The sequence below is a fragment of the Entelurus aequoreus genome, linkage group LG01 (assembly GCF_033978785.1).
Source record: "Entelurus aequoreus isolate RoL-2023_Sb linkage group LG01, RoL_Eaeq_v1.1, whole genome shotgun sequence".
Classification (NCBI taxonomy): Eukaryota; Metazoa; Chordata; class Actinopteri; order Syngnathiformes; family Syngnathidae; genus Entelurus; species Entelurus aequoreus.
The window spans coordinates 93,046,330-93,053,192 of record NC_084731.1 but is presented as its reverse complement, the minus strand read 5'-3'; positions in this window follow the sequence as shown (position 1 = coordinate 93,053,192).

Here is a 6,863-nt window from a genome sequence, read left to right as displayed (position 1 = left end):
TCCGGAGGACACGACGTCCACAGTTTCCAAAAACAATTTGAAATGTGGACTCGTCAGACCACAGAACACTTTTCCACTTTGTATCAGTCCATCTTAGATGAGCTCAGGCCCAGCGAAGCCAGCGGTGTTTCTGGGTGTTGTTGATAAATGGCTTTCGCTTTGCATAGTAGAGTTTTAACTTGCACTTACAGATGTAGCGACAAACTGTAGTTACTAACAGTGGTGTTCCTGAGGCCATGTGGTGATATCCTTTACACACTGATGTCGCTTTTTGATGCAGTACTGCCTGAGGGATCGAAGGTCACGGGCATTCAATGTTGGTTTTCAGCCTTGCTGCTTACGTGCAGTGATTTCTCCAGATTCTCCGAACCTTTTGAGGATATCACCGACCGTAGATGGTGAAATCCCTAAATTCCTTGCAATAGCTGGTTGAGAAATGTTCTTAAACTGTTGTACAATTTGCTCACGCATTTGTTGACAAAGTGGTGACCCTCGCCCCATCCTTGTTTGTGAATGACTGAGCGTTTCATGGAAGCTGCTTTTATACCCAATCATGGCAGCCACCTGTTCCCAATCAGCCTGTTCCTGTGGGATTTTCCAAATAAGTGTTTGATGAGCATTCCTCAACTTTCTCAGTCTTTTTTGCCACTTGTGCCAGCTTTTTTGAAACATGTTGCAGGCATCAAATTCCAAATTAGCCAATTGCCAAAAAAAATAACAGTTTTTCAGTTCGAATGTTAAGTATCTTGTCTTTGGAGTCTATTCAATTGAATATAAGTTGAAAAGGATTTGCAAATCATTGTATTCTTTTTGTTTACGATTTACACAACGTGCCAACTTCATTGGTTTTGGGGTTTGTAAGGTAATGTATTTATATTTTATTCTTATTCTATCATATGTTTTAAACTATTTTTAAATGGCGCTAATTGTAGTTATTCTCCAGTGTGCACATTTAAAAGTGGCGATTATCCTAAGTCCTCAGTGCCTTGCCACGTTTGATTTGTTGGAGCGGTATAGCTCAGTTGGTAGAGTGGTCGTGCCAGCAACTTGAGGGTTCCAGGTTCGATCCCCACTCCCGCCATCCTAGTGACTGCCGTTGTGTCCTTGGGCAAGACACTTTACCCACTTGCTCCCAGTGCCACCCACACTGGTTTAACTTAGATATTGGGTTTCACTATGTAAAGCGCTTTAAATCACTAGAGAAAAAGCGCTATATAAGTATAATTCACTTCACTTGTTACTGTCGTGTGTGCGTGTGTTTGTGTTTTCTTCGTTTCTTTCTTTTTTTGCCCCCACAGCCCCGTGCCAAAAAAAAACAATTCACACCCGAATCACGATTTTTATTTATTCCGATTCAAAATCGATACATAATTTACAAAATCCTATATAAAAAAACCAGAACACTTTTTTGGGAATCAATTGTTAAAAATGTTTTTAAAGCCATTTCCAGCTTACCCGCCGTGCGTTTATTGGCAGCCAAGATGAGCTTTTGTAACTCGCAACCTGTTTCGAAAATGCTTTATTATAATTTTCATACCAAATAATATACTTTATTGCAAGAATGGGTTTGAATCGAGAATCGTGGTGAATCGAGTATCGATTCTGATTTAAATTTTCACCTCAAGAATCCCAGTTGAATAGTGAGTGGTTTAAGACTTACAACCCTAATAGTAATTGTGTTTTTATAAGTAGAAACTGGGCGTTAAATAGTTTGGTTTGCATTCAGGTTTTTTTTTTTTAGGACACGAGGACTCAGTAACAGGGCCGCCCTTCCCAATACGCATGTCACACATTCTGCACAGGGCATTTAAAATGTCAATTAATGAATGACAGAGAGCATCATATGAAATTTTACCGCAAATATATACCTGGCCCTTTCCTGCTCTGTCACTAATAACAGGCCTGGCCCTAACCAATCTGGCACCCTAGGCAAGATTTTAGGTGGCGCCCCCCCACATCGGCAGTAAAGTGTATATACTCACAAGAAACCGAATAGCTTTGTCTTTGAGCTTTTTTTTTTACTTAAAGAAAGCAAATTAACATATTATATGAGAATGTTATGTTATGGTTATCTTTAACCGAATCACAGCAGTGCTCAAATTAAAAAACAGCATTCCCTCTCATGTGATATTGCTTAATTAACATTAATGATGTGCACTTTAACAACTACGCTTACAACTATACCTAATATATAAAGGGGTGGAAAAGTGACTATTACCTGCAGGGCAAAAATTAGCTAACCAGAAGGCAATAACAATGTAAACAAAAAACACCTGCTTAAAAGATCTAATACAAATGTCCCTGAGGAATGTAAGGTGGGAGTACTGTAATTACCTAACGTTACATTATTATTTTCCATAACAATTTAGCCCCCTCCACAATATTAACCCGACGTTAAAACAGAACTAGCTATTTATTGATTAGCAATTGCCGAATCATGTAACATTAGCTTAATGCTAAAAAGCCAGGTTACTATCACATTCTGTAACAGACAAATAATTTCATGTAGGCTAACGTTACCTACCTGCTACCTCTGTTTTTTCTCGTTTATCCTCCTCTTCTTTTCTATTTTTTCTTCCCTGGGCACCTGACAGTTTTGGCCGTTTTGACATCTTGTGTTCCATTTTTTGATGTGGTGACGTCCAAAAAGAGTCATGATACGGGAAGGGAGGGGGCGCACCGTGCGGGGGGAAGGGGGGGCGTAATGTTGTAACAAATTATATTTCTATTAAATAGGCTTTACTTTGCATTTTAATTAACGTGGGATTATTTTTTGTATTTAGAAATAATAGTACCAACCTTTTTTTTTTTTTTCTCCGACATTTGTGGCACTGGCGTGGCGCCCCCTGATGGACGGCGCCCTTAGCATTTGCCTATACGGCCTATGCCACGGGCCGGCCCTGCTAATAATATATTGACAAATGTCCTCAATCATTTTTATTGAGTGTTAGTGCAGGGCTGGTTAACAGTCCTGCTGCAATTAAATCCTGGTCGTAGATGGCTCAGGATGGTATGCAAATATTTTTCAATTATGGTCATTTTGATATTTGTGTCATGATCCCACATGACTTTTTTTTCTCCCTGTTTTGGTAGCAGTTCCTGTTTTGTCTGTGTATTTTGCAGCACTTTTACCTTGTGTTCCTTGTCCTGTCAGCACACCTGTCCGTCATTGTTAATTAATTCTATTAAGTTCCAAGTTGTTCCCTTGAGTGCTGGTTCATTATATTATGTATGCCAACGTATTCTGTTCCTGAGCTCCTGCTAGACCTGTTACATTTATTCTGCGTCGTACCTAATGAAGGGACCTCCTGCTTACACTTTGCCTACCGTCTCTGCATCTTGGGATCACGCCAACATGCAGCGTTGTCACAATTTTGCAACAGAAAAATTGTTGGATAATTTATTTCTTATGGATTTGTTTTAGTATTCAAGTTTGATTAAAAACGTATACATATCATTTTGCAAGGGGGTCAAAATAAAATTCTGCTTCGAGCCCCAATTTACTCAGGAGTGGCCCTGTTTGGACTTAAGACAAACTTTGATCCACAAGGGAAATTGTTCCACACAGTAGCTCAGTTACAAAGGATGGAAAGGGTAAGAATGGAAAGGATAATGCAGGTATAAAGTAGACAAAAAATGTACCATAGTAGCAATATAAAATAAAACATATGTAATATTTACATAATATATATATACAGTATATAATATATACTGATATCCATCAATCCATTTTCTACCGCTTGTCCCGTTCGGGGTCACGGGGGTTGCTGGAGCCTATCTCAGCTGCACATGGGCGGAAGGCGGGGTACACCCTGGACAAGTCGCCACCTCATCGCAAGGCCAACACAGATAGACAGACAACATTCACACTCACATTCACACACCAATGCCAATTATATTATATTATATTTTTATATAATATATAATATTTACTATCAGATGGATCAAACTATACTGAAACACACAAAGTGATACTATGTCCCTCGATGTGTGTGTCACTTTAAGGACAAAAATCCTAAATCATCAATCCTAAATGTAACTAAAAAAAAAAGGGAAAAAAATCAAGTGTGGGATCATTTTGATCTTAGTGTTCAAAGTTCTTCTTTTACTGCTAAATGAATGCCCCATTGAACAGCTGCACATTTCAGAATGACTTCCTGATGAAAACAAAATATATTTGCAAACTAATTTTACTTCCAAGGTCAGATGTAGTCACTTTTTTAATCCAGCAGATGGTGTTATTATGAAATACTAATGCAGTATCAGTGTCAATACAGTCAGTGAGTGTGCCACACGCTCACCAAAGCCTCATGCACTACATTTATTGGGTTTTTAAATGTAAAAATTGCATGTTTTTAAAGTACGAGTGTTCAATCAGTAGTTTAAGGTGCTTTTGGTAACATGAAGTCATTTTTAAGATACTGAAAACGCCAAATTTCCACTGGAGTGGACACAAAACTGCTATTACTTTTTCATATAAAATGACGACGTATCACAATGAAGATAGGCATTAGGGCTGTTAATCTTTGGGTGTCCCACGATTCGATTCAATATCGATTCTTGGGGTCACGATTTGATTCAAAATCGATCTTTTTTTTTCAATTCAACACGATTCTCGATTCAAAAACGATTTTTTTCCCCGATTCAAAAGGATTCTCTATTCATTCAATACATAGATTTCAGCAGGATCTACTCCAGTCTGCTGACATGCAAGCAGAGTAGTAGATTTTTGTAAAAAGCTTTTATAATTGTAAAGGACAATGTTTTATCAACTGATTGCAATAATGTAAATGTGTTTTAACTATTAAATGAACCAAAAATATGACTTATTTTATCTTTGTGAAAATATTGGACACAGTGTGTTGTCAAGCTTATGAGATGCGATGCAAGTGTAAGCCACTGTGTATTGTTCTTTTTTAAAAAAATTTTTTTTATAAATGTCTAATGATATTGTCAGAGGGATTTTTAATCACTGCTATGTTGAAATTGTAACTAATATTGATACTGTTGTTGATAAAATTCATTTTTGTTTCACTACTTTTGGATTGTTCTGTGTCGTGTCTGTGTCTCCTCTCAATTGCTCTGTTTATTGCAGTTTTGAGTGTTGCTGGGTCGGGTTTGGTTTTGGAATTGGATTGCATTGTTATGGTATTGCTGTGTATTGTTTTGTCGGATTGATTAATTTAAAAAAATAAAAAAAAGATAAAAAAAAAAAATTAATTAAATTTTTTTTTTTAAATTAGATTTTTTAAAAATGAGAATCGATTCTGAATCGCACGTGAGAATCGCGATTCGAATTAGAATCTATTTTTTCCCCACACCCCTAATAGGCATGCACGAGAAAAAAAAAGCTGCCAAGTTCAAATTCAAGACATGGTTGAATATTTTTTTACATCTCTAATGTTACTATAAGTGTAATAATGGAAGATACAAATATATCAAACTGCAGCTGTGACCTGTGCTTTACATTATAACTACACAAGTCTTGTTCTTCTCATCAAAACAGGATGGATAAAAGATACATACCATTCTCTGTAATTGGACATTGCATAAAAAAAAGTATTAAATGCATGTTGTAATTTCTGCGTCTCTGCAGGTTAAGTCTTTCAAACGAGTGGACCATGTTTTGCGTTGAAAAAAAAAATATCCAGATATCCTGTAGTTAATGGCTTTCTCGCCCATCTGTTGCCATGACAGCAGTCCACATTTAATCGGGCCAGGCTTTGTTCATGTCAAGCTCCAACCTATGTCGGCGTCTTACATGCAACTCCTTCAAAAGTTCACGTCCAGATGAGTTACGGTGCACGAGCAGACAATGAGCACGGGGAAGTATTTAGGTAGAAGGAAGGCGCACTTATACACAGGATGTTTTTGCTGAATAACTACAAGAAGTCCTCGTCAAAAACATTAGGTAGGATGGGAAAGAGACTCGATTTGCATTTTAAATAAATGTAGGGAAGGCTTCTTGTGTTAGAGAGGACATTCATAATGGCAAGTGACTTCCAGCGTGGAACTGTCATAGGATGCCACCTGTGCAACAAATCCAGTCGTGAAATGTCCTCGCTCCTAAATATTCCAAAGTCATTATAGTTATATAAGAAAATGGAAGAGTTTGGGAACAACAGCAACTCAGCCACCAAGTGGTAGGCCACGTAAACTGACAAGAGAGGGGTCAGCGGATGCTGAAGCGCATAGTGCAGAGACTTTCTGCACAGTCAGTTGCTGCAGAGCTCTAAACTTCATGTGACCTTCCAATTAGCCCACGTGCAGTACGCAGAGAGCTTCATGGAATGGGTTTCCATGGCCGAGCAGCTGCATCTAAGCCGGGGGTCAGCAACCCGCATGCGGCTCTTTAGCGCATACTTGCCAACCTTGAGACCTCCAATATCGGGAGGTGGGGGGGGGCTTGGTCGGGGGGCGTGGTTGGGGGCGTGGTTATTTACAGCTAGAATTCACCAACTCGAGTATTTCATATATATATATATATATATATATATTTTATTTACATAAAAGAAATACTTGAATTTCAGTGTTCCGGTGGCTAACCATTAGATGGCAGTATTGTCCTGTTTAACTTCTCCGTTCATGAATGAGTATATCATTTCGGCCACCGTGTTCAATGGAGAAGTCTGTTCTACATATTTACAGGCAACATACACCTTCCCCTTCGAACTGTCCTGGATGAACCGAAATTCTTGTTTCCATTCGTTTGAATTCGTTAGGCATGCTGTTTATATTGCGTGAGAACAGGCTGTCCCCACTCAGTCTCAGGTCCGCATTGAGCTGGAGGGGGCGTGGCCTCCAGCTCCGGCTGAATACCGGGAGTTTGTCGGGAGAAAATCTCTGCCGGGGAGGTTGTCGGG